Here is a 19,801-nt window from a genome sequence, read left to right on the forward strand (position 1 = left end):
GTAGGCGGGAATTACTTTCCGAGGACAAAAATGTAGTCTGTGCCTCATAGTTTCAACCGCACAGCCTTACATCTCAGTGTTTATATTTGTGTCCATCTTTCCTTGCGTCGGTGCATTGCCTCTGCCCTCCCTCCCCCGTTTCTCCCATTTGAGGTCTGTACAGGCTGCCAAGAGACAGACAGCCCATCACGGCCACACTGGCTCCCCAGCCTCTCCTGTCTGGCCCCGCTCTCAGCACAACCTGATGAAAAGATGTCACCACAGACAAGCGCTTCACCTCCTCACCTCTCCCCTTCGCCCTCTGCCTTGTCTGAGCAGCAGTGGGGGAAGCTGGGAGTGAGCAAAGAGATTAAATCAGGTGGTTGAAAGCTAACACCGTTTCTAAGCAACCCTCAAAGCGAACCCAGGAATTCCAACTGTAATATTATCCCCCAGGAAAGGGAGGAAGAAAATGAGAAAGTCAGTGCCTTGCTGGGCTCAGCATTGGGGTGCCCAGGACAGGCTGGCGACAGCAGCCTGGTCTTAGCTGAGGTGCCTCTGGGGACAGACAGAAAAGTGGGGCTCACATAGACATCCATGTGGGAGCAATCAGGAACATGCCTGCCAAGGCTCCGGGCTCTGGGAGACATTCAGAAACTCCAAACAAGTGCATGGAAAAGATATACTTTTGTTTTCTTTTTCCCCCACTGAGAAATGCTGTGCATTGTGTTTCCATGGGAGGCTTTTGTGGCTAATTTTGAAAAATGAAGCGAGCAGGTAAACTGGAGCTAATGGCCCCAACCCCGGGGGCAGACATCTGGGGCGATGTTGACTTTGCTGCCGGAGACCCAGCTGGCCTCTGCACGGCTCTCCCCACCCGCCCCATTCCCTGCCCACCTCCAGGGGGCTGCAGCTCCTAACGAGCCAACTGCGCGGTCCTCTGGGCTGGGTTCCTGCGGCCGCCCAGCCTCTTGCCACAGTGCCAAAAATGTTTGTTTTATGAATGAACTTGATCTGGCACACCTTGAGGGTGCCCTCTCCCTCATTTTGAGAAGCAACAGCTTCCCAACAGCCCTTCCCACGCTGGCGGAAGGGACTCTCGGGTCCAGGGAGAGCTAGACTTGGTGGAACTTGCAATACAAGCTCGTCTTAATGACCGAGATGTTGGGGAAAGAAATGTCCTATACGCCAGACACTGTGTGTCTGCTCTGCACCCCTCACCCTGACAACTTAGGACAGAAATTTGTTTTTGTTTTTGTTTTCTCATTTTATAGGTGAGAAAACTATAGCGTAATGCATGTAACAGAACTAAAACCACAAAGTAACTAGTACCCAGGTTTTAAAGATAAGTGACCTGTGCAAATAAATTCTCAAAAGGTATTTGTTAATGATGTTGGAACATTGGTGATCCTTCCACTGACCTGCAGTTGGTTTTTAGAGCATAGGAAAATGGTTGGTTTTCCACTACATACAGGACAACCCTAAGGTTTGTGCAGATATCCCCGCTGGGCTGATTTTAGGTGGTTGATGTTGGGTGGGATGAAGTGGCCTTCCCCATTTCAAAGCAGTGTCTGCTTTCTACCATGGAGTGTGTGTGTGTGTGTGTGTGTGTGTGTGTGTGTGTGTTTAAGGGTGCTGGGTTAGGGGGAGAGTCAGAGTCTCTCCAGGACCGAGAAATGAGGTCTGGCTTCCCTACATCTCTCTGCCGGGGTCTTTTCCATTTTCGGCAACAGAAGGTCACCTTCCCAGAATTGACTGGAGTCAGCCCCATCAACAGCTGGGAGTCCACAAGACTCCTAGAATGAGGTTCTCCAGTGCCTCTTCTCTATCCTTTGCCTAAGTCTGGTGGCAAGTCTTAGACACAAAAGAGAATGGAAGGGAAAATGATGGTTAGTCCCTTCTCCCTGCTAAATGGTCCCATTCTTTGATTATTCATTCATTCATCAAACCATCCACCCATCCATCCAGTCAACCAACCATCCATCCACCCACCCACCCATTCAAATTTTCTTAGCATTCCCCACACACCAGGCATGGTGTTAAGTGTTGCCCAAGAACAGAAGAGAAGAGACACCTACAATGACACGTGGATGTAAGTTTACTGCAAGAACAGCCCCTTTTCAGTCTTACTGTCAGTCAGGAGTGTAGATGTGTACCCGGAAGCTGGGACACACACACAACAAGAGCACAGGCAGAGTAGGGAGCATTCTGTTGATGTGAATCTGACTTAGCATTTCATGTTAGCCATGCACAGGCTCTTGTGTCTGTTTTTACTCTTCCACTCCTGTCCTTGAGCCTCTAAATCTCCCATCCAGCACTCTGAGGCTTTGCTGCCTCTGCACCATTGTATTCCCCTGACTTCATGTCCGAGCTTACAGGGAGAGACTGTCAAGCAGAGTTTCAGAGTGAGCTCCCATGCTTGCTCAAAGAGCAAGTCTGTGTTTCCTTCATCCAGAACATCAAACAAATGGTCTCCCTGGGGCCCTGAAATCCATGTTGCCACCTCGTTAATGACTATCCAGGAGAAGGTTTTATGAGGTATCAGGGCAGATGCGAACAGATATGGGGGAGAACAAATGTCTTCTAGCCTGAGTCATGATGGGGTAAAAGCAGTGCTGACCTTTTTGTGTATCTTCCCAAGTCATCAGCATGCATTTACTGGGTTTTTGCCCTGTGCCCTCCCTGTGCTCATGAGCCTGGGAAGACACAACAAAGCAGGGTTACTTTGCTGAGTATGATGGCTTGCCTCAAAGCATGCAAGAGACTCATGGGAGAGCGGGGTTCCAACCCTTCCTGCTGGTCTGGTGGCTGAGGTGGAAGGTCACAGTGTTATAATAACCAGGAAAAGATGTGGGTACCTCAGTTTCCAGTAGTGTTATCTGGTGGCTGTAGAAAGAGTGTCTAGCATAAAGTGAATGCTCCATAAATATTAACTAAATGGATAATTCCATAAATAAATGAATGAGTGGGTGGTAGGAGAGATGCAGCAGCTGACGTTCCCCAGACAGTGATGGTGTGCATAGTGCTATCCAGAGAGAAGGCGCACGGTGGGCAAGAGCTAGCTAGACTTGGGAGGTGACTAGCACAACCTAAATTAAGTACTGTAGATTCCATAGAGGGAACAGACTTCAGGGCTGGTTTTTAATCATTGTAGGGAAACTGAGGCACAAGCCCAATCAACAGTCCTGGTTACAAATGGCCAGTATGATTAAAGAAGTAATAATAATCATGGCCAAAATACATTGAGCTCCTCCTAGATGTCAAGAACTTTCTTTTTTTTTTTTTTCCTCCAATTTAGTCAAGAACTTTCTAAATGCTTTACATTTACTCTTCACAACTACTCTCCCATACACACTACCTTTATTCCAAATTTGCAGAAAAACAGAAACAAAGACAGGGATTAAAAAGCCCTTCCACTTTCTGGGTGCTGAGATTCAAATCCAAGAAGCCGAATTCCAGAGGTGGCATTCTGAAGATACTAGGGTGGAGGAAGAGTTCAGTTGAGGGGGTAGGTGGGCATCTGGGCTCCCCCCACACAAAAGGACAATGTCCTATGCAGACTCCACCCCCTGGGGGAGCTAAACCAGTCCTGCAGGGTGGCCACAGGGACTGGACAGAAGTGTGAGTGGGGGCAGGGGCCAGGCTGTCAGGCTGCTGCCGTGGTGCTCTTGCTTCACATGCTTTAGACCTTGACTTTCTTTCTCGGTCTCTCTCTAATCTCCAAGTCTACACTCAGGCATCACAGAGCTATAGGCCCCAGCTCCATGCAGGTGAATCCCACTCAGGTGGTCTCTCTCCTAATTTACCTTCAGGTTTCCACTGAATGCTCCAAGATGCCTTCTGGTGGGTGCCCTCCATGCCTCGTCAACAGCTTACACCCCCAGCAAGGCCAGAGGGAGCCATCTTTGTCCCAGCTCAGTCCACACCACCTTCCCCCTTCCTGTCTCCTGACCACACCACTGTCATTCCTTCTCCCAGGGCTCAAGCCGTGGAGCTCCAGATGGTTCTCTCTCTCTGCCTCTCTCTCTCTCTCTCTGCATGACATGAAATCACTTATGAATCCTTGTCAATTTTCCTCTTTTAACTTAAAAAAAATTAATTAAGTTTCATTAAATCTCAATGCCTGCAGCTGCTTTCTCGCTGCCATCCCTATAGCCCATCCCCGAGTGCACTTGCTTGTGTGGATTCTTGGAGGATTCTTGTCTCCAGTTTCTCTCTCTTTGGCTCCATCCCCCACATGCTGCCAAACCAATCTCTCTAAAGTGCACTTCTGAACATGTCAGTCCCCCAAGCAAAAAGCTTCGACGGCTCCCCATTGTCTGCCAAATAACGTCCAGATTCCTTATCATGGCTTTTCACATCCACTTAGATCTGGTCTCAACTCAGTGCACATTTATTGAGTTCTGCTTCGTCCCAGCCCCTGCGCTAGGACTGTAAGTGTGAAACTGAAGCCAGGATGCTTCCTGCCCTTGGGCGAAGAAAAGGGGAAAAGCCGGTCCCCAACCCCCCAGCCAGTGTTTCTTCCCACTTACGCCCACTGCTGAAGGTAGGAAGGTGGATTTTTGCTCTTCTCTGGAACTTCTTTGGCACTCCCTTGACTCTGTGTCCAGGAACTTCCTCATTTCCATCTCCGGGGACCTTCTCCTGCTTTAATATCCCTTCCCTATGAAGTCAACCATGAACATCCCTTTCCAAGAGGAATGCCTCTGAGCACTCACCTTTGCACACCTTTTCGTGATGGATCACTGTTCGCTGCACATTACAGATTTGCACCTACCTTCATCTCTCTCGTACCTTCATTGCCCAAACTGGTGTGCACCGGCAAGCTGGTCCACAGAGAATTCATTTACCTGCATTCCTGGAAGAAAACAACAACAACAACAAAAATCAGCCACCTTTGGTACTGTTTTCATTCAACAGAATTGGACAGACAGTGTTTTCTCTTGCTTGCCTTCTCGGAGAGTTTACCAATTGTGTTTTATGCCCTCAGAATCTGTGAAAGAAAGCTAGAGTGTATAGTGTTCTCAAAACATACGATGATATGGGATGTTTTCCTCACATTTATTTATTTTTCGTAAGATCAGTTCACATCTCCTGGCAGTAGTGTTCCACAAAACACAGTTTAGGAAACCCTGTCTTAGAAAGGAAGACCTCTGAGTAATAAAGAGAATAGCGATACTATGAAAAACTTGTGTTTTGAATATATGCCCTGTGCTGGTCACCCCACCAAGGACTTTGAAGTGCAGGTTTTTATATAATTTTCATGAAAAAACGAGACACAATTGCTAATTTTAACCCATTTTGCAGAGTGATTAGGAAATAGGCTCAGAGCTCTTAGGGGACATTCCCAGGGTTATTACTATCGTCAAGAAAATTGTTAAACTATATCATGAAACGCACCTGGCTAGCCCCAGAGCCTGTGTTCCTTGAGGGAGGGGAGCCTGTTTTTAAAATCCCTGTGATCCTTCTTGCCCCTAAATTCATAACGGTCTATGGCTCTTCCTACACTTATGCCTTTGCTTTTGCAGTCTGGGTTTTGCATTTGTGCTTTGATGCTGTACAGCAGCAGTAGAAAGAACACTGCTCTACTGCTCCTTGGCTCAGGAGACCTGAGTTTATGACCCCAAATCTGCCTTTAATTAACCATGTGTCATTAGGCAAAGAATTTCTTCCCTCTGGGGCTCAGTTTCCTCAGCTGAAAAATGACAGTGAGGTTGGGCTCATTGATATCTGAGGTCCCTTAACCTCTTTTGACCACGCTCTTCTTTTTGCCAAGATTCTGTGATTAATAGAATTAGATGAGCCCTTTGTTGCCCATTGTATCTGCCACTGGGAGAGCTGGAACTGTCTCTCAAAGGAATCCAGGATGTGGCCAATTCACCGTGTGGACCTGCAGGCCACTTCAGTGACCAGCAGTCCCTGACGGCAGGAGGAGCAGAAGCCATGCATTGCCTTTTACCGAATATGTTCTTCCATTAGAGTATTTTTTTTTAATGTGGAACATCAAATAAACTTCAGAATTTTATTTGGATGATATAAGCATAAATGAGTAAAAAAAAAAAAAAACAGATGGGATACATTTCCCTTGCAATATATATGTGATTAAAAATGGAGGAGAAAAATGTTTGTGGCAAATGTGTTTTGGATTTTCTGAACCCAGAGCTCTTGCAGAGTAGTTTCAGGCTTGCAGAGCACCAGTACACAGCTGCTCTGGCCAGCCTTCAATGACCCATCAAACCCCAGTTGTCTTGGAAACCCGCCTGCATCCTGCGACGTGTTCTCCATTGAGCAGCTAAAATGGCTTAAAGTCTTCCAGGGTAACATGGTTTGACCGTAGTTCACCCCTCGGGAGCCTTCATACAAACAAGATGTCTATCTCCTGACCCCAGAGCAGTAAGTGGCCTAGCTTGAAGAAATAAAACAACAAGAGAGGCTAATGTTTGTTTGGGGGTTTTCCGGAAGCAAAGCACAGAATTTCAGGGATGGTGGATTTCGTCTGTAAAAAAGGGTCTCATTTAATTATTCCTACCCAGAGAATGAGGAGTTAAGGGTTAGCCCGAAGCCACCATCATGGTTGGGAGGGAGAAGGAGAACAACCAAAAAGAAACCTGAAGATGCTGTTGTTAATTAAAACTTTCTGAGGCTCGGACTCACAAGACACAGGTTTTAATATGAATCCTGCTGTAGTTATGATAACGCTAATGCTGTCATTTTAATTATAACGATTAGTACTTACTGAGCACTTACCATGTGCTAAATCCTTCAACTGGTCGTTTTATTTATCTTTTTGACATCGGTAGCAGATTCTGTTAGTGCCTGGGCCTGTCACCTCTCCTTGTCTCAGAGGTCACAACGGGTACTAAAGAGAACTGTGTCTGTCGGCTTCAGTGTCGTCTGCTCATGGGAAGACTTTGGCGCACGGCACTGGATAAGCAGAACAGCCAAGGTGTTGTAAGAACAAGCAGTGACCCCCAGACAGTCAGGGGTATAAATTGGTCCTTAAACATCCTATTTGCCTTGCCCCGGGGCAATTCCGGGAAGATTCCTAGATGTGTCTGTATGGGTTCTCAGACAGTCCCCGGCAGGATCACTGGGGAAGTTAAATGGCATGTTCCAAGAACACTCAGCTCTCCAGTGGGAAAACACCCATGCCACATTCTGTGAGGAGATGCCCAGGAGCATTTCAAGCGTACTGACCCGAATACCAGCAAAACTGGAGGTTCCCAGAGCTAAGGCAGTCCCTGTTCTCCTTTTGTTGATTCCTCCATACGCTACTCCCCACAAAGCCACCTGGAAGCTTCGTAAAAGGATCAGTAGGCTTGGGGTTTCATCCACACTGAAGAAGCACACTTCCGGCTTCCTCAAAAGGAATCAAAACCTAATATTTCCCTTGTCTTTAAAATACCATTCCTTTATTTCTAAGTATAAAGATTAAAAATTTTTTCCGTCTCATAGAATTTTAAAAATAATGAAAATATCAGGAAATGTATACCCATAATCTCTCTAGCCCAAGGACAAGTACTGGCAGCAAATCCTTAAAAAAAAAATCTGTTTATTTGAGAGAGAGAGAGAGAGCTCACACATGATAGCGGAGAAGGGTCAGAGGGAGAGAGAAAGAATCTTCAAGCAGACTCCCTACTGAGCACAGACCCCCCACCCTCACCCCCTGAAGCACGGCTCCATCCCAGGACCCCCAAATCATGACCTGAGCCAAAAATCAAGAGCCAGCCACTTAACTGACTGAGCTACCCAGGTGTGCCTTGACAGTTAATGTTTTTTGAATGGATTTCTTGAGCCATAAAGTGAGAATAATAAGAGAACATACTTCTTTGCGTTGTTATGAGAAATCAATGATTCAATGCTTATATTTTTCTTAGAGAAGTTCCTGATAATTATTAACTAGTGTTATGATTTTCAAGATATTCCAAACATTTTTCGGTGTGCTTTTCATGACATCCCCTTATGCCTTCTCGCCCATTCACACACACTCACACCCATACACACACAAATAATCCATGTGAGGTGTTTACCAGATTATCCACATTACAGCTGAACGGAATGAATAATCTCGAAATAAATTTTCTATTTTGCAGCTAAGATATGGCAAAACCACGATTTAAGCTCATGTTGCCTCACTATTTTTTTTTCTTCTGTTAACACACCATGGCATAACAACATGAAAAGATTCTTGAACCTTTGCTACTTGCCTATGTTTCCTATCCTGTTCTTCTCCCAACATTTCTTTCTAGTACATAATTAGTAGTAAAACCACTACAACAAAAAAAAATGGCCAATATTCTTCTCATTCTGACAACAAAATACAGGAGAACAAAGGATCCTGTTCTGGGCCACTTCCTTCTGTGCCACAGGGAACTTGCTCTAACAGTTATCCCCCCTTTCATTTGCTATCTCAATATATCTTTCACGGCACCACCTCCTCGGCCTCTAAATAGAGTCAGGGCTTTCCCATTCCAAGAGGAATATCATCCCTTAACTTCTACACTTTAGGGATTACTTAGGATAGACAACCTGCAAACAACTCCAGAATCTCAGGGATTTTATACAGTAATAGTTTATTTCTTGCTTATATCAGGGTAGAGGGTATAGGTATGTTGAGGGTTGCTGCATCATGCAGTCATTGCAGTTAGGGTCATTTTATCTCGAACTTCTGCTCTGAGTCCTTGTGTTGCTCTTTGTTTGACACAGTTAAGGGGAAAGAGGAATTGGAGGCTTTCCAGTGGAGGGTTTTATGGCCCAAGATTGCAAGTGATGCACATCTCTTATGCTCATATTAGATTGGTCAGAAATAATTATTTTGTTTCACATATGCAAGAAGGTTGGCGAGGTAGTCAAGTAGAGTGCCAAGGGGTGGAGGAGACCCCAGGTATTTATGATAAACCGTCAGTCTCAATCATGACTCATGTCTTCCTATTTGTTTCCTGCTATCATTTTTTTACTTTAAAAAAAAATTTTATTAACATATAATGTATTATTTGCCCCAGGGGTACAAGTCTGTGAATCATCAGATTTACACATTTCACAGCACTCACCATAGCTCATGCCCTTCCCAATGTCCATCACCCAGCCACCCTATCCCTACTCCCCCACCCCACAGCAACCTTCAGTTGTTTTGTGAGATTAAGGGTCTCTTATGGTTTGTTTCCCTCCTGATCCCATCTTGTTCCAGTTTTTCCTTCCCTACTCCCCACAACCCCCTGCCCTGCCTCTCAAATTCCTCATATCAGGGAGATCATATGATAATTGTCTTTCTCTGCTTGACTTATTTCGCTCCCCTGCTATCATTTTTGAAGGAAAGATAAAAGTTACTAACCTCTGAATTGTGTGTTACATTTAACACAGCATTGACCCACCTTAGCTGTCATTCTCCCTAACATTTTAGTCTTGATTTAGCCCCCCTGCCCTGACTCACTGCTCTCAAAGCACTGAAGGCCAACTCCAACTATGTCAAAATCTAGTCCTGACACAGATTAGATACATACTTAATTTTCATTGCAGGGATAAGTAAAATACATAACTTTGGTGGTGTTCAACTTCTTTCTTTGCACAAAAAGCAATCACTCTTCTTTGATGTGTCAGATTTTGTTCTAGATACTGGGCAGTCACTGGCTGAGCCCTTCATAAGCAAATGCTGAGAAAGAGTTTGATGTACAGTGCTCCATTAGGGATTAACACTTTTGGAAGGGAGAGGCAAGAAGTAAGATTAGCAGATGAAGAAGTTAACTTGTTTTAGAGGTCTGACAAAGACGTAGGCTACCACATGGGAAACTCTGGAGTGTATATGGCTCATCAGAGTTATTCCAGGCATTGGTTATGGGCTGCCATGGGAAGGTTATACCCTTGGGCAAGGTGGACCTCTGCAGCTGAGCAAACCCTGTAGGAGTTGACAGCTGAGATAAGTTCTTCTGTGAAGAGTGATCTGAGTGGCACAGCTCTCTGTTCACAAATGGGACTATAAAGTTAAATGTAATACGGCTTTTGCTCCAAGATCTAGTAAGAGACATGATTATACACATCGCACATTTCAAAATAACATAGTTACTGTGACAATAAAAATTTGCAGAAGGTGCTTTGGGTATTCTGGAGGGGCGTTTTGACATACTTGGGTAATAAAGTTGTGGCAGTTCCCTAGATGAGATTTATAGGTGAGTTTTTCTAGAACATACAGCCCCTGTTCTGACATTTGAAACATGCATGAGAGTCAACAGGAAAAGACATGGATGGAGGGTTTTCCAGACAGTGACTGCAGCGTGAAAAACAGTATGGAGATTATTTTCTTCTCTTACTTCTTTGGCTGCTCCTTTCCTTACTGTTAGAGTAGTTTATTTTCCCTCTTGCTTCCTAAATATTAGATCTACTTAATCATTTTACTTATGTTCTTTTTTGCATGAGTTCTATCCTTTTTCCTAATGTCCTCGCTAACTGCCAGCTCTAGCACCACTACCTCTAACATAGCCTTTCTCAAATGGGATCATTTGATGACTTGAATGACTCTTCTCAAGTCCCTCAAGGATGGTACATAGCTAATATCATTTTCCATGTACAGGAAGAAAGTCAATTCATTACAGACAATGGATACCTTAGGACAGACGGGGTTAATCCTTTTGGAAAACAGTTGAGAAGGCTGTTCTAAACTGAAGACCCCAAATTTGTGTCTCTATCCTCAGCCTCCTAACTGGTCTTTACTGTTATTGAGCTGATTTCTAGCTGCCCCTAGGAAATCTATAGTATCGCAGATTTCGCATGTCCTAAACTGCCTTCTCGTGCTGTGCTCACACTTGTGCCTAATTTTGATCTTTCTCTTTGAGTCAGTGGTACCATCATCTATCTAGCCATCAGAATCCTCAATATCCTTTGATAGCCAATATACCCAGGGGACTTTCAGGTCCCCTAACATGTCCTTCCATTTTCTCATTCCACTCTAAAATCCAGGCTTTATAACTATCTAAATGTTATCTCCTTTTATGCAAACTCATAACAGTTCCCTCAAACACACACACACACACACACACACACACACACTTCCACAGAGTTGTTCTGCTCCCAAATCTTCCAATTCCAGTCTCCCCTTGCTAGAACCACAAATACTGGCTTGCTAAAGGGAAGTCCCTAACATGTCATTCCCCTGATCAAAAAGCTTCAGAGCTTCCTAGATTCTTTCACACAACAGTTTTCTCCTCAAAAGCCAGAGGCAAGGGGCGCCTGGGTGGCTCAGTGTGTTAAAGCCTCTGCCTTCAGCTCAGGTCATGATCTCAGGGTCCTGGGATCAAGCCCCACATCAGGGTCTCTGCTAGGCAGGGAGCCTGCTTCCGCCTCTCTCTCTGCCTGCCTCTCTGCCTACTTGTGATCTCTGTCTGTCAAATAAATAAATAAAATCTTAAAAAAAAAAAAAGCCAGAGGCAAGACAGGAGCTGCCACCTTGTCACTATAGCAATATTCTAGAAAGCCCCCAAATAAGAAGGGTGATTCAGTACCATCTGAACAGTAAGTGCTGTCCTCAGTTACTCACCACTCCCATTCACATGAGAAATGAATCTAAACTAGAAACCATTTATGTTTTGTGATTATCCTTGCACCTAGAGACTTAATAGGAGTCCAACAAGTGTCCTATAAATAACCAACCATACGTGACTAAATGAGTAAACAAATACATAACATTAGGCACATACAATCCCTCTTCTATATATTCAGAGTTCTCTACCACACTACTGTAACTTCCCCCTTTCTGCCTCACCCCCATGATACCTGATTTACCATCTGCAATCCAGCCAAAGAGCACAGCCAGTAATGCTCGGTAATGCTCCTTGTTCCAGGCATTTGTCGATAATTTCCCTTCCCCTCTTCAAGTCCTGGTTTTACACTTTTTACTTGTCAAAATCTAACCCATCCTATCATGTCATATTTTTCTTGATGCTTTTTCCCCCCCACTGATTTATCACCAGGATGTTAATTCTCCATCCCTAGAAATAGTACAGCACAAAAGTGTGTGCCCTTATCATATTCTCTCTGGTAATATGATTGTCACTACACAAGTAATGAGGCCCCATCTGCATATCTACCATGAGAATTCCAGCGTGAGATCTCAGCTGAGGTGGTCTGAGTTTCTCCCTGAGCCTTCTAGAAAAGAAGCTGCTGCAGCGGCTGCCACTGCTGCTGCTGGTGCTGCTGCTGCTGCTGATGATGATGGGAAAGAGTTCAGGTCCCTAGTTTCAATTATCCTTCAAGTCTGCCGGGTCTGCGCCTTACCTATAGTTTGGGTTTTCGTTTGTTTCTTATTACATGATGAAGCCCTACATTTAAAACACGTTCTACCTTTTGCCTGAGCTAATGTGAACTGGGTTTCTGTCCTGTGTACAAGAAATATTCTACCTAATACACGGACTGGCACAATGTAGCTCCTCAGTTTGGCTTTTGAAGAAGATTTGAACTAATCCTCCACCACTCCTGCTCCCACCACCAGCCTCCCTGCCTCTCTCCCTTCCTACCTCTCTCCCTTCTACCCTTCCCCTCCTATTCTCTGTCTCTGTCTCTCTCTCTCTCTCTCTCCACCCCACCCTTCTTCCCTCCCTCTCTTCCTTCCTCGATTCCTGCTTTTAACATTTCTTGACTCTTCCCTGCAAGACTGAGCTTTTGAGAAACACCCCCCATGCTTAGATCCTAGAACCATTCTATCACAAGCTCCCTCTTAAGAGAGGGGTGGAACTTAGAGGAAGTATGGCTCAGGAAAAGAGCATTAGCTGACACAGATCTGGATTTGAATTCTAATTCTGTCTCCTGCTATCTGTATGACCCCCCCAAACTTACTCCCACCCTTTAAGTTCCAGTTTATTTGCTTATAGACGGTTCATACGACTATGAGCATTCTACCCCCACCATGGTCATAGGGTGCCAGGGGGACTCCGGGTGAGGCATGAAGGACACCTAGGGTGCCATGTTTAAGGGGGGTACTTGCCCTTCAAGCCCTCACAGTGAGCACCTTCTTGCATTTTCCCCCTGGGAGCCTTCCTAAGCCTCATCTGAGTCCAGGACTTGAGAGCTGGTACATTGTTAGATGTAAAAGGGTCAGAGCAGGAACTTGTCCACAGTAAGTGTTCCGTAAGTACTCGGTATTGGTGTTATATTGTAATTACGATAACTACCATTCTTCTTTTATTTAAAGGATTACCACAATCACCGTTCTTATATTTCACCAGGAGCAGCACCACTCATACCAGGAACACACGGATGCTCATTTGGCTTTACAATAAAATTAATTAGACTTATTTTTGCAGTGAGGTTCTTTCCCATGCTTCTTACCTTTTGAGAAGAATGGCAGCCAAACATGCAGGCAGGCTTGGTGGAGCTTTAGAGAGGAAAGCACAGTTCCAGCCAAAAGCCAAACAGGGAAGAGTTTAATTAGTGTCCTAGCAGCTCGAAACTGCTTGGTGCCAGCTGGCTTTGGGAAAGCTATTCCCTGGAAAGGGAGGAAATTGGAAGACTGATCACTCCCAAGAGACAGAGTACGGTGATGGTTAGGTGCTCAGGTTTCGGTACACCAGGATTCAAGACACGGCTTCTCCACTTCCTGACTGTGTGACCCTGGGCAAGTTATTCTCTCTCTGAGTCGTTTGTTCATCTGGAATAATAGACCCCTCTTCAGTTGGCTGTGTGACAATGACGTGGGACAGTGCTTGTGAATAACGTAGCATAATCATCATGGACTGAGTGTCCATGTAAGGGAGGAATTTTGTCTTTCCCATTCTTGATGCTATTGGTATTGGTGTGGTACTGTGATGCAGCCACCCCTTGTCCTTATAATTCCAACCCCAGTGTAAGATCACCCTCTCTAGGCTTGTGGGACCTAGGAAACCATGAAACCCAAGCCACCTGCTTTGAATGGGACAGTGTTCCCTGCAAGGCAAGGCTGTGGATCGGGGGACCTCACGGTGATCTTCCACAATGCTTGACACAGGTGAGATGGATTTTATAATCCAAGTTCTTCCATCAAGGGAGAGCCTGGTTGCTCTGATATTTCTTCTTCTAAGTTTGCCCCACCCACGTTCTTCTCTCTCTGTTTTCTGCATATCTATTGGCTCTGTCTAGCGAAGTAACTGACATCTTAATGATAACTCTCTGTAGCCTCCTTGCACCCTCTGATTCAGGATGAGGATGCCTCCTGTAGGCTTGCCATGATGGCCACGTGTCTACTGTGTCCCTGGAGGAAGATGCCTTAAGTCTGAGTGATAGCTAGGATGTGCGTATGTTTTCAGATCCAAACTGGGTGGAAGAGGAGAATGCTCGATGGGACCGGACAGGACTGGATGGGATGCTGAGTGGTGCTGTCTCCAGCAAACAAGGACATATGGTCCCCCTGGCTGTTACATATTACCCCTTCCAAGGCCACTTTGGGGAATACCCATTCCAGTGTTTGTAATGGGTCTCTAATTGGGCTTCTGTCTTGAAAGATGTCTCCTTTCTTAAAAGAAGCCGGTGTCATCAGAGACGCAGTCATAGGCCTGCACCTAATGGAAGATATCAAAAGTGGCTTCCAGAATACAATCCAAGCTTTCAGCCTGGAATACAGTCTTGCTCCCTGAGAGCCATGGAGGCGGTTGGTCTAGAGCAAAAGTGGTGAAACACCAGGCCTCTTGGCTGGAATTCCATGTACACGAGGGTGTTCCTTCCCTCCCACATTGCCTAGGGAGCCCACACAGAGGAACATCTGGCCAGATGCAATCTACAAAACATGCTGAGAAACATATTAGCTCCCTCAGGCCAGTGGAACCCCACCTAGTAAATGAACAGGAAAGGGCCCCCCAGTGAATTCTGGAGGCTGAGCTCTGCCTCCCACGGGACTTGTCTTTCTGCAAAGAATGAAGTGGAAGCCAACGATTCACACTGAAGTCTGGCAAAACCTGGAAGGCTGTCTTAGGAGTCAGGGGCATTAACAGAAGGGATCGGTCAGGACCTGGAGCCACAGTCTGCCAGTTTGTCTCTTCTGCCAGTTTGTCTCAACAAGAAGAAGGGAGGCAAAACCTCGGTTTGTCAACAGCAAAGCATCCACGAAGAGCTAGCCTTAATCCAGCAACTTCTGTGTCTCCAAGTTCTGTGCCATGTGCTTGGGATGCAACAGTACATCTGATTTGCCCAACGACCATAAGATCTGTACCCATTTTGTGGACCTGGAATGTGAGGCTGGGAGGACACAAAACTTTCTCAAGGGCATGCAGTTAGGGCGCGTGGAGCCAGGAAGAGAATCCAAGTCAGCCTGCCTTTCAAGTATTTGCTTATTGCCATGCTGGGAATCAAGCAGATTTTCTGCCTGCAGACACAGCTAGCTTCCCACCACAACCTGGGATCCTCGAGATGAGGGAGGGAACATGGACATGTCACAGTCTCTCATCTCAGAATCACTACCTCCCAGGGCATGGACAATGTGTGTTTGCTTTCTTGGGTGACTGCACTGGTAGACAGGCTCTCCTGACTTCTCGGGTGAAAGGTGAGCATCTGTATGCAACCAGAGCTCTCTCCTTGCTGTTGTGCGGGTGTGAAAGCAGGAAAAGGGGAGGACAAGGGAGGGGTTGCACATAATTAATTGAATGACTTAACAGGTTCCAAACTTCTGATTCCAATTAACCTCTGGACTTAGTTCTCTCTAGATCATATGACTCTCAGCAGGATGGACCCTAGCCCCACCACTGGTGAGAAGTGTGTTTCTAGCAGCTTCTCCAAGATCCTGATGAGGGAAGGACGATTGGATTCATAACTAGGGCTGTTGTGTAGGAAAACAGGCCAGTGATCACAGGGAAAGGGCTCAGACTCAGGGAAGTTGGTGCAGGCCAGCACCTCGATGGCTGCTGAGCACAGAACATTGGAGGACAAACAGATGACTCAGACCAGCAAGCCCGAGACCTGAATCAGCAGCACATGCAAATAACAACCTGTCCATTTGGACCCTTCTCTCCCACTTAGCTGCTGCACTGTCAACATCCCACTTTCCATATCACTTATTACCTCTCATTTACTGAGACTGATGGGAAGTGAATGTTCCTCAGAACAACTCCACTGGACCTTCTCTTCCCAAGCTTCTCCAGAACTGCAAGGTGGATCCAGCCATAGGATGTAGCCTCAGGATGGCCTGATGCAAACCCTTACCACTCCTCTTCTCACCTTGAAAATGAGACTTACCTTCTTTAGGCTCCAAGACTCCATTTCCTTATCTACCTAATAGGAGTACTAACTGCACCTGCCTCCGAAGGGACAAAATTAAATAATACATGTAAGAGGACCCAGCATATGGCTGGTGCATCATTAACCTTCCAAACAATTTTGTTGTTGTTATTACTACTATTACTAAGAATGTAGTTGAGGGGCGCCTGGGTGGCTCAGGGGGTTAAGCCTCTGCCTTCGGCTCAGGTTATGATCCCAGGGTCCTGGGATCAAGCCCCGCATTGGGCTTTCTGCTCAGCAGGGAGCCTGCTTCCCTTCCTCTCTCTCTGCCTGCCTCTCTGCCTACTTGTGATCTCTGTCTGTCAAATAAATAAATAAAATCTTTAAAAAAAAAAAAAGAGTGTAGTTGCAAGTGTATTAGTTTGTTAGAGCTGCTGTAACAAAGTGCCACAAAATTGGTTGCTTCTGGAGGCTGGAACTCCTAAATCTAGTTTTCCTCAGGCGTGCTTCCTTCTGAGGGCCTCAAGGAGGAATCCGTTCCAGGCCTCTACCACCCCCAGCTTCTAGTGCTTTCTTGGTGATCCTTGGCTGTCCTCCTCCAGAGACTGGCATCACCCAGTCTCTGCCTCCTCCACCCTCTCATGACCTTTTCCGGCGCATGCGCCGTGTCCCCATTTCTTCTTCTTAGAAGGACATCAGGGTTCTGAAGGATCCAGGGTTCATCCTACTCCAACATGTCCTCATCTTCACTAATTATATCTTTCATGATCCTATTTCCAAATAACATCACATTCTGAAGCCCTGGGGGTTAGGACATCAACACAGAATCTAAGGAACAAGGGTGGGTGAAAAGGGAAAAAGCCAGGAGTACAGGTGAGAACAACCACGCAGCTAGACCCAATGGTAAGTGCCGAGGCCATTTGTCCAACAGAAGGTACTCAAAATGATGTTGCAATGTCAAGGCAGATTCAGATTACTGTAGCAATTCAAGGCATTCCAGCAGAGTAGGCTGGGTCTGGAAGAAACACTGTGACCAGTGGGGTCTTCTCCCATTCTAGAAGGATGGATGTGAGTTTTGCCCCAGCTAGTAAATAGAAATGGGTCAAAAATGCTCTGACTCCAGGAAAAAAGAAGGGATCTCTGAAGCGCTCTTTGCCCAGCAGGCCAACCCAGAAGACAAGGAAGGGAAACACTCATTTCACTGCTTCACACAGTTGGTACAATATCTGAGATCTTGCAACTTTGCAATGGACACACATTAAAGGATGCTTTCAATCTGGAAGTTAAATATGTCATTTCAGAATTGTAATTATTTCTTGTGTTTGGCTATTCCCCTTCTTGAGGTTTTGTGTGCACACACACTCACAGCCATGGGAATCTCTCAAAGAGTGTTCCAGAATCTTTACTTAATTTACTCTTCCCAATAACCTTTTTATAAGGTTTTATTATTGTTACCCTTTTGTAGATTTGGAGACTGAGCTACAGAGATGTTAAGAAACTGTCTTTACATAACACAACTATTAAGAAGAAGAAAGAAGAGGAGGAGGAAAAGGAGGGGAACTAAGAAGAAGTGATATTTCATCACAGGTAGGACCCTGAACTCTTGGTTCACTAAGAATGTCTAAACCAGGGGTGAGCACACACTGGCCCATGGGTCAAATCTGGTGCACTGTTTGTGTAGGTAAAGATTTATTGCAACACAGTAATGTACATTCATGTGTTATCTCGAGCTGCTTTCAAAATGATGTCGGAGTTGAGTGTTTACAACAGAGACCATATGGCCCACTGAACCAAAAATGTTTATTATCATGCCCTTTACCAAAAAAGGGGACTGAACTGGGCATAAATCAGCTCATAATGTCTGCCTTTCAGACCCATTCTGTGTGGGTACACTGTGAGCTCTATTTGAGCATGGAAACTGGATTTGCCCTGAACCATCCATATATTTAATCGTCATAGTCCTTGAAATTAAAATGTCCCATTGGAGGGGCACCTAGCTGGCTCAGTGGTTGAGTGTCTGCCTTCAGCTTGGGTAATGATCCTAGGGTCTGGGATCGAGTCTTGCTTCAGGCTCCCTGCTCAGCGCAGAGCCTACTTCTCCTTCTCCAGCTTCTCCTGCTCGTGTTCTTTCTCTCTCTGTGTCAAATAAATAAATAAAATCTTTAAATAAATAAATAATAAAATAAAAATAAAATACCCTGTTGAGTATGAGGTAGAAATATGCCAACCAGTCTGTGGACATCACTGTCTAGCCTGCCCCTTTAGTCCAGTGAACTAACCATAGGGATCCAGCCATACTGTAGTTAAAAATCACTGTTCCCATGACTGACAACTTTGGCACCTCTTCCACAGTCAATGACTCCCATCTAAATGTCCTTCTCGAAAGATTGCATAAATTATCACCTATATGCAAATATGATTACAACTTAATTACTAGGGCTGATTGGTGATTAATTTTTTGATTATGATCAATCACTTCTCATGAATCGTATTTAAACATTCAGGGCAATCGGCAGGATGCTAATAATGCAGTTTTCCTTCAAACTCTGTAATGACTCCCAAACCAGTCGGAATAAGCTCTTTGCTGAAATCTTTGTTTTAGAAAGAAATTATCTGGGGCACCTGGGTGGCTCAGTGGGTTAAGCCTCTGCCTTCGGCTCAGGTCATGATCCCAGGGTCCTGGGATAGAGCCCCGCATCGGGCTCTCTGCTCAGTGGGGAGCCTGCTTCCCTTCCTCTCTCTCTGCCTGCCTCTCTGCCTATTTGTGATCTCTGTCTGTCAAATAAATAAATAAAATCTTTTAAAAAAAAAAAGAAAGAAAGAAATTATCTGAAAGCAGTTCCCTGGGGGGGGGGATGTCGAGAAAACTATGAAAAGTGCTTAATATTACTCATAACTAAAGAAATGCAGTATAAAGGGAGTAATGATTTTAACCCATCAAGGTTTAACATTGATATTTAAACATTGATAATTTATACATTGATAATAATGCCCAAGTATGGAAGCAGATTTCAAGGAGTAGACCTTCTACACATTGATGAAATAGTTTCATAGAGAACTTGCCAAATTGGTCCAGATTCAATATACAATTACTCTTTGACCTAACTGTACCACATCTGGGAATTTCTCCTAGATAATTCTTACAAAGTTTATAATCATTTATCTATCTGTCTGTCTATGTACCTATCTATGCATTCATCCATCCTTCTATAACACATAAACGGAACACAAGTCTTTCTGTTTTTAACTCTGCTTATGATACTGAAGAAACTTGGATGCAGATGTGGATTTGTTCAATGAAGTATGATGTACATATGTGACAGAATCTTGGGTGGCAGTTTAAATAATGTATCATTTAAATATACACAAGAAAAGCTGTTTAAGGTCTGCTAAGTGAAAGAAGTTAGCTACAGAATGGTATGTAGAGTCAAACTTTATTTTGCATCAGAATCACCTAAAGGTTTTGCTGAAACGCAGACTGCTGGATGCACTTTGGAATTTCTGATTCAATAGGTCTGGGTCAAAAGCTGAAATTCTGCATTTCCAACAAGTTCCCAGGTAATGCTGCTGATGCTGCTGTGACCACACTTCGAAACGTATTGATCAGTGAATAACACATTGTATGTCTACTAATGTATGAATGGATACATTCTGG

The 19,801-nt window shown here is 44.9% G+C and overlaps 1 long non-coding RNA gene across 2 annotated transcripts in view; it reads left to right on the forward strand.

Moving 5' to 3' along the window:
• Positions 1-17,692, forward strand: part of LOC122915563 — a 28,367-nt gene extending 10,675 nt beyond the window's left edge. For both annotated transcript variants that reach the window (XR_006386067.1, XR_006386066.1), the window contains exon 3: positions 17,612-17,692. This is a non-coding gene — a long non-coding RNA (uncharacterized LOC122915563). The remainder of the gene's footprint in view (positions 1-17,611) is intronic.
• Positions 17,693-19,801: the final 2,109 nt, after the last annotated feature.

Source organism: Neovison vison, chromosome 8, assembly GCF_020171115.1.
Source record: "Neovison vison isolate M4711 chromosome 8, ASM_NN_V1, whole genome shotgun sequence".
Taxonomy (NCBI): Eukaryota; Metazoa; Chordata; class Mammalia; order Carnivora; family Mustelidae; genus Neogale; species Neogale vison.